Genomic DNA, 14,476 nt, shown 5'->3' with positions numbered 1-14,476 from the left:
ACCGAACCTTCACTGGAATACACAATTCGCCGTGCCAATGGGATGAAGCCACCGCTGACGCTAATTACATTCACTACATGTTACATAAAACATCATAAATAGTCACACATTATTTATAAGAATCACGTGAGACACAGACCCTTCATCCCGCCATTGTGGAATACTATTGGGCACGCCCAGGACTGATCTGATGACCCCAATGACAAACATTTGGCGCTGAAAACCCTAGCTAATTTATACTCAAATATCAATACAAGTTACCGTGTCGCTTATTAGCAAACACATTAATCTGCCGTTTTGAATATTTCCAACTACTAGCCATATTCAGTCAAGCCTTGCTTCTCAGCCCAAAGTTCCCTTCTTCACAAAAAATACATCTGGCAAAAAGTCGAGGATCACCCTCTACTACGGGCGGTCATTAGCCTCGCCTTTCACGGGCATAATAAACCCTCTCTTAAAAAGACACATGGTTCCGTGGTACACACTCGATAATACTGAGGTCAATTCCTCATTCATAACCCTCAATATGTGTGATTATAACACCTCACACCATGAGTTCAAACTTCAAACCACCTTGACTTCAAATAAAGGAACCTCAATTCAACACGTATTTTGCTCATGGCAGAACCCATGACTTCAAATGTCACACCTAACTCACATCACGACACCGTTTTATAATACTAATATTCGTATTATTATTATTATTATTATTATTATTATTATTATTATTATTATTATTATTATTATTATTATTGGTTTCAGCTATCCACTGACTTAGTTACGTGATTTATCTTACACATGCACTCAATAATGATGTCATACACCTGGTAATCAGATCGAAATTAGGTCATACCTGGTAATTAAATCATATCAAATCAACACACGGTAACTTCCTCATAATTAAAACGTAATGAAATAGTCACACGATAATTAACTCGTAAGTAAACCATAATTAAATTGTCACACAGTAATCAACTCATAATTAAATAGTCACACGGTAATTAACTCATAATTAAATAATAATTAACTCATAATTAAATTATAATTAAACTAATCGAAACGACCCAACCTAAATTGAAACACTCCCTAGCTAAATATTTTAAAGGAGGTGTTGGGGTATCAGTCCTGTGAGCATCTCTCGGAATTTTGGAAATTCTCACGTAGCTTAACTTACACTACTTACCACTCATGCAATTATCAATACTGGATTTACTACAACCTATCATAAATTATCAGTCCCTGAATCTTCTAAACCACTGGTCTTATGACGCATTAACTAACTACGGGTTTCCCAAATTATGTAAATAAATGAATCTTCCCCGCATACAAATTTCTAGAATCAAAATTTTCCCTATTTACAATTAAAATCATTCAGACCTGTTATTAATAAAGAAAAAAACTACGTGCTCATCTTTGGCACTTCTACTTTCAAATAAGGTTACATCCCTAACATTATAGCTACAGTTTATGACAAATAATTCCCGCCCCTTCTAGTCATGTCATTATAAAAGTACTCATCCTCTATCCTCTGATGACATCTCGGTCAGCTTGGGTGGTCCATAACGGGTTTTAGCACTGATCCATCAGCACCAAGGTGATTACTGGTAACTCCATTTCACCATCAAGACGGAAGTCCATGGTCCTCGATCGATGATGTCACTTGCAGTTTCCTAGGCACAGAACACGTCACCAGTTTTTTTGCACAATACGTTCGATTGCGTTCCGCGCGGGCGTCCGGCCATTATCCATGATTAGTACCTTGTAGTCCGTGGTTCAATATCGAATTACCCTGTACCTCTCAGCCACTGTTCATTTATTACTACCCTTCACGATCTTGGTGTAGTAATAATAATAATAAAAATTTTACAAGTCGGACTAAGTGTTCGCGATTCAACACAGTTTAAATATTTAATTAATAGCGCCACGTATGTCAACACTATGTACTATTCACACGAATTACCCTCCTGCGTTTGAATTTTAGGTTTTAAATCACTAAACAAAGAATTACTAAGAGCTCGGCTAAACATACCTTCGCCCTCCGTGAGCTGAAAGTTCCGAATGAGAGGCTGCACCCTTGGCAGTGCTTTCTACCAGAATGAGGTTCCCCCACTTAAAATATGCAGATGGCCTATCAACGGCCCACTAGAGGTCAAATAGTGCGACCATTAGGTGACCAGTATCTACCTGATGTGAATGAGACACATCAGTGCGATTATTTTTCTTAGGGCCCCTTGTAATTAATTAAAGTGTTTCCTCATTCTCCCTCCACTCTGGGGTAAATCCCCGCATCAATGAGGTGTCTTGACACTAACCAGATGGCCCCTGGCATTTTTCCACGCAGATATAACGAAGTATTCTTTCTCCATCCGTAAGCTATCAGCCAAGAGGACATTACACACTCTAAATAAATGCCCCAATTATAACTATCCCTTCTAAATCAAAAACGACGTCAGAATTGAGTTTTTATTAATTTTCACATCGTAGACAATCAAGTTGGTCAAGCTGATTTAATGATGGCTCCCATATTTCGCTTCGAAAGAGTTTGCCTCTCCTAACTTTCTTGAACGTGAGGTGGGATGACTTCTCTCAAGCTGCGTCACGGTAAACCACCGACGCAGCCCCACCCATGATTTCACATGCTTCTCTCTTCTGCGGGCTCAGCGCTGGACAAAGAAGGATATTGCGCAATATATCGCAAATAATTAAATTTATAGAATAAATCTTAAAAACGTATTTCATCTGTCTCGATGATGTTGATATTTATTAATTTTAAGATTTCTTTCCTGAAAATAGTATTGCGTCTGAAATTTAGATGACCAGTCTTAACCAGAGGTCTTTGAATCATGCCACTGTCGGGTGCAGTATGTAGCTTGCAATGTCGAATCCCTGTACAGACGGTAGACACTTAGCAGAACTTGAAGTGCCCTTTTGACCATGTTCAGATCCATCTGTAAAGGAAAGGAGTGGACGGTGTTGTTATTACTGCTGCTGCTGTTGCTGTTGCTACTACTGCTGGAGCATCATGAGATGGGTTTACTAACATACTGGCCATTAGACCCACGTGAATGTGATTTGTTCTTATAAGCTACTAATATTCTGTGCCGACCTTGGCGATTTAGTTCTTGTAATTCATACAGTAAGGCCATTTAACGGAGATAAGTGGCAGCAAAAGAGACAAAGCATACCTCATCTAATAACAACAGCCAGAGTAATATTATTGTTGAACTGGTTTGTTAATGTAGACCATCACTTTTCTTCTCCCGCCGCAGCAATATCAGCGCATTTCAGACATAGGCTTTCAGTCACCCGTCTTGTATGATTGCATTTCCATTATGGTTCCTTTCCGATTTCCCCTCATTTCGAAAGAAATGTTCATTATTTTCCTGATCAGTAGAGGCTATTGCCACACGGTTTTGCAGCATATAAAAACCTTCACGAAGACAACACCACCATCACCTGTCAGTTCGTTACCATCACTACAGAAAAATATTCCCGCTTGCCTTCGATAGGCTTAGCATTTCTTCAACATTTATCAAGTACGGATTTTGGGTAGAAGTATTATTTGAGGAGATATTTGAAAATCGATGAATAATATAACAATCCCGAATACGGTATCTCTTTTTCCTTTCTCGCAAGGTAAAAACGCATGCAACACAAAGATCACAAATTATATTTTACACTAGTTTTCTTGTTTACAGTTCTTCGATTCAGCTAATACTGAAGAAGAAATTGACATGTTTCCCTTTAATATTGGTACGCCACTTTATACCAACAGACTGATATACCTAAACCTGGAACACAATCAGAGTATTATTGAACTTAAATACTGAGGTACTGTCAAGCCGTAGTTCCGTAATATAACTGTTACGATGTTTTGTGGATTTGCAGAGGTGAAAGAAGGTGCTGGGTGGAATAGGTCTCAACTTACGCAATTAAAGTCAAATTTAAAACTTTAACAAAGGTTATATTTTCTTTTCAAAATCAACAGATAACAACAACAGAGTAACAGGTACAAAGTAGCAGGAAAATAATTTAAGAAATTACAATAGTTACAAGATTAGGGCTTCTAGGCCCAAGATTAATTTCTCAGCTCTCAGCTCACTACCACAATAGCTAAAGGGCAGAAAACCCCTAAGTACAAGGAGCACTTGCTCCTAATTACAGTGTTAAGAAAAAGAGCAGACCCGCTCTCAATTTTACAAGCCTATCCAAGGCTACAACCAACTTCATTTCTGTCTGCCCTTAAGGCACATCAAGAAACAGGGGTATTTGATACCCAACCTACAGGGCCTTTACATGAGGAAAATAAAACATCAGGTTAAGTTACTGGCCCATAATACAAAATAGAATCGAGGCGAAGCTTGCACTCCTAATACACTTTTGAAACCTGCTTGGCACTAGGCCGCTTACGCAAGGGCTAATCCCATACTAAGGAGGTGACACGATAAGAAAACTTTATTACAATATGAAGAGAAGGAAAACGGTTATGAAAACGTAGTCACCTCAAAACAATATGAGTGGGAGCTCGAGAGGGTAGGCACTCTCTATCCCAATTTGTAGTTAAAGAGACGGAATTGTTACCAAATGTCTATTACATTTTAAAGATAGGTTACATGAGAAAAGTTTAGAACCTGCCCCGAGGGTTAAACTGCTGAGCTAGCAAGAAATAAAGTTACTAAACGGCCATTACCTTGTGGATGAACCGCTGCCCGAAGAAAGAGGCGCTTCCCGCCCCTTGCTACTGTACCATTACGTTACATTTTGACGTCAGTTGACATGAAGATAGATCGGAAGAAAAATGGCGCAGATCAGCTTCAAGCGTTAAGAATGCACGGAATAACTTTTTGTGACAAGTTGACCGCAATTAGGAGGCAGTGCCTGGCGAGATCGAAAGGAAACTCTATGAGAAATGAACCATTATACGTAGAAAAAAATTGAAAAACGGTCTATTATTATCTACTTTGGCAAGAAGATTTTTCGTCGTAAACGGACTGTGAACTGCAATTACTTGACCAGAAGATTAGCTGACATAATCAATATAACCATAATAGGAGCCATACGAAGGAAGAATCCAGAAACAAACTACTGGAAAATACGTAAAAACGGCAGGGAAACACGCATAATAGATTTCAAATACTGTACGGAAGAAGAGGTGTTGGAATACGGTATTCGTAAATAAGGCCTACACTGACTTAATAAACGACCAAATTTTCATCAAATTATACGTATAGCCCATTTATAAGATTTAAAGAACATTATTCAGACAACATAAAAAAAACCAAGGAAGAGCCAGTTTATGAAAATAAAATTGAATCTGAGCAGTATCTTTAGAGGAAAAGAAATATAAATACAGTTAGAGAAAGTCCTTGGAAAAGCTCTATATACTGAAAATTAAGATGTATTCTATCAATTTAATAATATCTTTTCGTTGCATGGAAATTGGACACGAAATGGAGCTAGCCTAAAGCGATGGAGAGAGGCTGACCAGATCATCGTAAGCTCAAGCCTGAAGACCTAGAGATCCAGCATGACGTGATCCGGCACAAGGCTAGACGTTCCGAGATGCCGTGAGCAGGAAGAAGAAAGCAACGTCGGACATAACATGGCCATGAGATAAGTAACATTCTAAGAAATTTAACTATAAAGTATTTCATTTGGTGTAGTATAATTGTAGGAATGCTGTAGTGCCAAATATATGACCTGTTGTGCCATTGTGTGAATTCTAAGGCATATGCCGGAGAAAATAACCACAGATACGTATTATTTATGTGTAGTAATATACTGCCGTGCTCCAAAGTTTGATCTGAGGTTAATGTGAGCAGTATCGGGAAGAGAATTGATGTTTTGAACCTATATGCTTAGGGAAACGTAGTATTCAAGCTAGGCGAGGCTGAGATATGAAAGTGAAGTGCAGTATAATAATAATAAACCTAGGCTACCCATTGACCAGATTGAATAACGAGGCCGATATCGTCTACATTTACGATGAGTTGAAATAAACAGTAGCAGCTTGCGGTGTTTTGAGTAGATATTAAGGTAAAAGAAATGTTTTACTGCGACGTGGTAGACATTACGAAGAAGCTGAGTAGAAATGTTGTTGTATGCGGAGGAATCGCAGTAATTAAATGCAGAAACGATAATATGTTGTTGGAGATTTGAGATGTTGAATAAGTATTGTGTAAGTAAATGATTGAAGGAAATAGGTGCGAATTTATGCTTAGCTACAGTTATGTTGCGATTGAATATGAGGCAAGCAGTGAAATTAAGGCCTAGATACGTGAATATATTAAGTGTAGCAGTGATATTAAATGGTCTATTGGTCGAACTTATTTGGAATATGGAGATAAATTGATCGTAATTTACATGTATTTTGAAGTGCATATAGAATAGAGATATAGTCGCCTAGTAATATATTTGTCTCACATAATGAATATACAGCATTGGAGCACGCGTTAACCTGAAAATGGTAAAATTAGTAGGCAGTAGAAGGAGTAATTTTAATTGAAAATACACATAATAATTAATTGGTCGGTACGATTCTGACAGGTCATGACGGTTGAAGAACATGGCGATGGCACTCGTAAATGAAGATATTTAATTTTATTTTTGGCACACATTTTTAATATATATAAGGATGTTGGAATTTATATTTACGGTTAGGATTAATTTCTTTTAGATACTTAAAATGGCATTTTGAAGCCATCATTGGAAAGAGTTACTTATCTCATGCCATAAATAAGTCAATACGCAAATTCCCAAACCAATTCCAAAGGGTACTGCAAAGAGACCTAAAGGAAAGAAAGACCACTCCCTCCTTTAATAAAGAATAAATCCTAATTGTCCCCATGATGAAATAAAATGATGAAATGTGGTCACGCAACAAAATAATAATTGCCCAGATGAATTAAAGATACCTGCCCAATTTTAATTATGTCAATTCGTCAATTTTAGTTGTCAAGAAAAATAATATGTGATTTTTTGAGTTTACTTTCCTCTATTACTAAAGATGATCATTATTTTGTTAATTATAATATTGGCATGCTAATAAATTAGTTTTAAGATTATTCTAGCGTTTATTTTCAAAGGTAGAGATAGGAAGATTAGTTGTAAGGATACATTTAGGATGATATTTCGGAGTCATGATATTTAAAGGCTTATATTAATTCTATGGTAGGATTTCGGAGTAAATGAGTAACACATTGAACTATACACCCTCTTCAACGGAACTTGCGAAAGTAAATAGTATTGTTGAATATGTATAGATGTTTTTACCCTGAGATATTGACTTAATATTGACATGCAACCAACGCGTTTGATTGATATATCCATCCCCGATTTCGGATAGTTAATTAGCAACTTGTAAGTGGAGATATTGCACGGGCAACATCATATTAAATTAGTACTACAACTTGAGGTGAAGTATGAGGAAGTACAGCGCGATGGTGATGCCTATATTTTTTTTTTTATCAGTCCAACCTGGAACTTGGTAAGAATTAGGACTACGAGGCCACCAAAGGTTGCATTAGATTTATCACCCATTCGTGAGGCATAATTGTAGAGAAAGGCACCGTAGGGCATGTTGCACTACATAATCACACACTAAGCAAGATGTCGATGAAGTGGCACCGAGACAAGAAAATCAGCAGTTTAAATACCCTCGTGGAACATTCGAGACCTTTCAAGAATGAGTACCCACACCCCCCTCTACTTTATTGGATAGCTTAAAGCAACGTCTCCATATCGGAGAAGACATACGTTATTGGTCAAAAATTAATTAGAGAAATTGGGGATTGGCTAAATTCAAAACAAGCGGAAAGAGAAGGGTTATACTGCCAACCCAAAAACTGACTGAAAGAAATTTAACAAAGAACAAACTTATGAATATCAAATTTCTTCAAAAAACAGTTCCTTCACTTCGCACTAGGGTGCACAATTATAGTTCTTAAGTAGTGCCATCTAGAAGAGAATGTCCGCACTTCTTGCTACAGAGCAAACAAATACAAATCGAAATAGACATCGTTCAGAACACTTCAAAATTTACAGTAGAGACATCTTCCGAGAAACCTTTGATTTAATCCAGATTTTAAAGTTCAGAGTTTCTCCTGTAGAGAGGTTTCAACTGGCGCAATATTTGAATTCGCGGCGTGGAGGTGTACCGCCCGTTACAATAACCAACCAGCAAACAAACAAGTAAACAGATAAACAATATACACTGAGGGCCACCACCGTCCCATGGAGATGAGAATGCTTGGTACATTTGGTACAGTGGCTAACTAGTGCACTGTCATAAAAGTCACCCATTTTCCACCGGAGCATTTTAATCACTTTATTTTCAAAGTACAACGTACAAATTAGAAAATAACATGATTATACTAATAAGTAACAAACAAATAGGTACAAGTGCAATAATGTATCTGATGAAGTCAGAATAATACAAATTAATAGCAAAAATAGAGATAATAGTAATAGAAAAAAATAATAAACTACTATGTATAAAATGTACAAAATTGTAATATACGTATTAAAAGAAAATAACAATAGTTATAACAAAAACAAGAAAGTAGCATATACATTTCCATTTTTTAAGAAATGTATTTTTATATTTTTAATAATAGGATTATATATTGATAAACAAATTTCAACCAAATACTTTGGAAACAAAACTTTCAGTCATATCTAAAACACTCATGATTACAAGTATGCCATGTAGTTCCGTGGCAAAAGAAGGACACTTTTTCTGAGGAATTTGGTCACCTCACATTTGGAATGTTCGCTCAGTGAGATGATTGTTTTTAGGTACGCAAAGGGATGGGGTCTTAGAGGGAGCTCATTTTGCTTTCCACATCAATCATGGAAAACGCTGCCAAAAAAATTGTGAATCTCAGTATCCATTTTCAAGATTAAAGGGTGGAAGAAACTAAGCTTCAAATTACTTTCTATGAAATCTATGGTAACGGGGTTTTAGAGAGAGGTTGTTTAGGTTTTAAAGCCGCACTTAAGTCAGGCAAACTGGAGTAGAAAATAGACAACAGATAATATTATAGGCTGTGGGGAGGGGGTGCAGTTAATTGTTTTTAATACATTTTGTCGTATAGCCCCGCGAAACGAATGATAAAAATTGCATGCGCTTGTGAAGAAGTGGTAAAATAAAATGGGCTTAAGAAAAAACGGCTAAATAACAAAAACAAGCACAGATAAAAATCATAGCAAATTTCTGCATCAGTTCAAGACATGCCGTTATGTATCACTGCAAAATACAGCATCCACATTTTCAGAACATATATCGTACAGTACGACAATATTAGAACATACGCACCATTTTCAGAACAACTATCGTACAGTACGACAATATTAGAACATACGCACGCACACGCATACACACAAGTAAACAGATGATTTCTCTTCAAAAGTGATAAGCCACTGGCGATCCACAACGTAACGGATTACGCGTTACGTGTGCCCAGAGCAACTCGGAAGGAAAATAAAGGAAGGCAACAAAGCGATGGCTCTTCCTGCCACTGTGCTTCCTTACTGCGATTGTATTTATTAAATACAGAACTTTAAGTAGTCATTTTAATAACTCAAGGCAAAAATTTGTATCCTTTTTCTTTCTTTCATTGTTTGACAATTTCCTTTTGAAAATTTGCTTTTACATCGCACCGACACAGATAGGTCTTATGGCGACAACGGAATAGGAAAGGGCTATGAGAGGGAAGGAAACACCGAGCGAGTTGGCCATGCGGTTAGATGAGCTCAGCTGTCTGCTTGCATCCGGAAGATAGTGGGTTCGTATCCCACTGTCGGCAGCCCTGAAGATGGTTTTCCGTGGTTTCCCATTGTCACACCAGGCAAATGCTGGGGCTGTACCTTAATTAAGACCACGGCCGCTTCCTTCCTACTCCTAGCCCTTTCCTATCCCATCGTCGCCAAAAAGACCTATCTTTGTCGGTGCGACGTAAAGCCACTAGAAAAAAATAATGGGGAAACCACGGAAAACTATTTTCATGGCTGCCGACAGTGATATTCGAACCCACTATCTCCCGAATGCCACTTGCTCAGTCTCTTTCTTTCATAATACAATATAAAGTGCACTATGATATTCCTTAATCACGAGGAATTATGGGAGTCAAAAACGGGCTGCATTCACTCTTTATAGGTCCATAAGAGCAGTACTGTTTTCTTAATATGGAATGATCTAGAGAAGATAAGGACCATAACTTAGGAATATTCCTCCGGAACTAGGAGAAAATATTATTCTAACATTTAGCTGGCGCGGGTGTCTAAAAGAATCACTGAGCTTCGTTTCCTATGTCATCCTATGATACGAGGGTCAGCATTCAGTTACCATAGATGAGACTAGAAAGTAAGGGAATATTATCTCGCATTGGATCCAATGGATTGCAATGTGTGTTGTTCTATCTGGATGTGTTCTCTAAGTGCTGTTGGCAAGAGCAGGTCAGGGCCCATTTAATATTACTGAGCAGCTTTACTGCGAACACACTCCATACAAAGATTAAACAAGGTAGCAGCTACGATTACATTCACGACGTAATCTTCGCACTCTACCACTCCCTCAGGCATCGTGTCTGGTGTCTAGAGATTCAGCTATACTGTCACCAGACTTGATGCCTTACAGCTGTCTGCGAGACAGTTTAATTAACCATGAACACGAGTGTAAAGTTTATAAAGATGTGGTAACTAATAGGAAAAGATCTCCTTTTGCTGGAACAAAATACTTTTACGTGCAGAGAGAGAGATATTTCTTAAGGATGATGAATGCCAACGTGACATACAACAATCTACTGAAAAAATAATGAAGTATTAGTTAATTTTGAAGGAGAAATAGGAAGAAGATGTACAAATTAGTCTACTAACATCAGATGAAAGACCTTCATTAGGATTATTACGTACGCAGCGTGCAAAGGAATGGTACACAGGACAGTAATGAAAGGCTGCTACTGTAGGATAGAGTTTAGTAATAAAGAAAAGATGCTGAGTAAGAAGGTGGTGGTGGTGATGGTTATTGTTTAAGAGGAACTATTACTAGACAATTACCCTCTATATAACATTAATCAGAGAGAAAAAATGGAAGGGAACCGACACTTCGAAAAATGAAGGTATCGGTCAAAGAAAGACAAGGGCCACGAAGGTCGTGAAAATGAAAACCGCCCGAGGCCTCGAGTTCTCTAATACTGTCGGGGTCTGAGAAAGAACAAGAGTTGACCAAGGAAGGTCGGATAGGATAGAGGAAAGTGAGGAGCCTGACGCAAGTAAGTGGAAGCAATGCCAGAACTCAGCTGAGGGGCCGGTGGTCGTCAACCTAAGTTAAGAGCCCATGGAGACGCTTTTGGGCGTCTTTTACGACAGTCAGGGGATACCATGGGTGTTATTCTACCGCCGCCACCCACAGGGGAATAAGTAAGAAGGTAACTTTGTCAAAAATGACAAAGTTGAGAAACAGATAATCATGTCATAATACAAGACCAAAAAAGATATACTAAAATTATTTTAAATTAATAAAGAGATGATAATGATAATAATAATAATAACAGAGAAAAGCTGACAGAAAGAGAAGTATGAGGTATGGCACACATTGTAAGTTGTACAATCATACAGTTAGCCTTTTTGAAGTTGCGGTGCAGATTGCAGCATACGCCAGTACCTCTAATACCCAGTGGCACGTCCTCCTGCATTGATGTATGCCCGTCGTGGCATTCATCAAGACACTGTTGGTCCAGATTGTCCCTTTCCTGAAGGGCGAATTAGATTAGTTGGCGGGTCATCTTGTGCAAAAACAGCCCTTTTCAATGTATCCCAGGCATGTTCGGTAGGTTTCATGTCTGGAAAACATACTGGCCACTCCAGTCGAGCGATGTCATTATCATGAAGCAACTCATTCACAAGGTGTGCACGATGAGGGCGAGAATTGTCGTCCATGAATATTAATGCCTCCGAAATGCTGCCGATATGGTTGCACTATAGGTCGGAGGATGTCATTTATGTATCGTATAGCCATTTTGGCGCCTTCCATGACCACCAATGGCGTACGTCGGCCCCACATGATTCCACCCCAAAACATCAGGGAACCACCACTTCGCTGCACTCGCTGGGCAGTGTGTCTAAGACGTTCAGTCTGACCAGACTGCCTCCAAACACATCTCCGACGATTATCTGGTTGAAGGCATGTGCGACACGCATCTGTGAAGAGAACGTGATGCCAGTTCTGACGGGACCATTCAGCATGTTGTTGGGCCCATCTGTACCACGCTGCATGGTGGCTAGGTTGCAAAGGTGGACTTCACCATGGACGTCGGGAGTGAAGGTGCGCATCATGCAGCCTATTGCGTACAGTTTGAGTTGAAACACGACGTCTTACGCAGTATTCAGCATGGTGGCGTTGCCTTCAGGGTTCCTCTGAGCTGAAATCTCTAAGTGGCGGTCGTCCACTGCAGGCATTGCCCTTGGGCGGCCTGAGTTAGGAGTGTCACCCTGTATCTCTGTACCTCCTCCATGCCCGAACAACATCGCTTTGGTTCACTCGGAGACTTCCCTTGATGAGAGCCCCTCCTGACGCAACGTAACAATGCGGATACGATCAAACTGCGGTATTGACCTACTAGGCATGGAAGAACTAGAAACAACATGAGCAGTGTACTGGAACTGATCGGCTGTCGTACGCACTCCGTCTAATAGGCCCTGCTCATGCATGGTTGTTTACGTCTTTAGGCAGGTTTAGCGACATCTAGGAACAGCCAAAATGGACTGTGTTCTTGATGCAATATAAATATTCAGCGCCAGTGTTCCGGCGATCTTGAAACGGAGGTGAAGCAACATTTTTTTATGTGTGTATCTTTGTTACAAAAATTATCTGGTAGTCATTTCTCTAGAGGAAGCTGCTGGTGGTTGTATGGTTATTATTGTTTTCAGAGGAAATGCAATTGGGAAACCATCCTCTTTTAATACTAATGAGAGGGAAAAGAGGAAGAGGTCCGACATTTCTAAAAAATGAAAGTATCAGCAAAATAAGGGGAAAGGCCAAGTAGGGCGTAAAATGGAAGACTTCCTTGGCCTTGAAAGAGAATACGTGTTGACCAAGGGAGATCACGTGGAAAGGCCGAAGGCAAGGAACCTGACATAAGTAAGTGGAAACAATCTAAGTCTCAGCTAGGGGATCCGTGGTCGCGCCAACCCACGCTGCAAAGATAAAATCACCCGGGTCCCCTTTCATTCGCCTCTAATCACAGACAAGGATATATTCTGCCACCCACACCCACAGGGGGACTGGAGAAGGACGAGGCTGAGTTAACTCAAGGTCCATTTCCTCGTCCAGAAATGGAGAATTCGTTTTTGTACCTCTCGACATTCTGACTCGTGACTTTCGATCCTCGAGCCTTATGTTTCCCGAAACATAGTTGCTATATTATGGATATCGAACCACTATCGGAAGTTCAGCGGCCAGGGTAATCTTCACCGTGCATCCACGTTCCTCTTCAATCTTGCCTTCAATGATTAATTGTATCAGACTATGTTCATCGTTTCGGAATCGTAACCGATATGGGCTACTTTCCTGCATTCTGCGAGGGTTAAGACTTCACATAATTTCCTGGGATGACGGAGTTCCTCCTCTTCGGTAACGCGGTCTTACCATGTGAACTTCAACTATCTCCGTCATCATTATATTCATCATCTTGAACAGTTTCCAGCCTTTAGCCGAGTTTATTGTTGATTGTTGAACTACGCCAACACTCCTGGGATATGAAAGGCCACTCCTAACCTGAAGAACAGACGCCCTTATAGGCGACCCCAACCTGGAGTACAGAGGTTACCTGATGAGTTTCACAGGCATTTCCTCCTCACAGGTACCATCACCCTCCCAAGAGGGCTCCTCCTTCCGAAGCCGTTGGCCCTTTCAGGGTGTCAGGTTACTTCCCGCCACCTAACACTGCGCGTTGAGTCGCTGGCTGTATGGTCTACTTCATCACCGCATATCCCCATTTCAAAGACCTGCAGTCGGTTCATTGCCAAAGCACTTAGATCCATCCTTTAACACGGTAAAGTAGCCGCGATATCCGGCTCCATGACTCAGTGGCAAACGTCTTGTCCTTCGGTCCTCAGGCCTCGGTTTCCATTCCCAGAGGTTTGAGAGATTTAAATCGTGAATGGTAAATTACCTTGGTTTGGGGACTGAATATTTTAATACCTGCCGGCAGAAACGTTGTAACCCTCAAAATGCAAATTCTTCAGGAGAGAAAAACAAATAAACAAGCGAATTGTTTGTGAAAGCTTATTCTACCATTGACAATTAGTTTAAATGAGTTCACTAATTATTAATGCATAATAATTTTGACAATGTGCAACTTTAAAATCAAGATATAAGAGATAATCGTTGGACGTCCGTGAAAAAAGGTTATAACTGTAACGGAAGTAGCACATTTTTGCGGGTTACAAGGTTTATACTATTGAAAATATTTATAGC

The sequence above is a fragment of the Anabrus simplex genome, chromosome 4 (assembly GCF_040414725.1).
Source record: "Anabrus simplex isolate iqAnaSimp1 chromosome 4, ASM4041472v1, whole genome shotgun sequence".
Classification (NCBI taxonomy): Eukaryota; Metazoa; Arthropoda; class Insecta; order Orthoptera; family Tettigoniidae; genus Anabrus; species Anabrus simplex.
Note: the sequence above shows the minus strand (reverse complement) of the source record.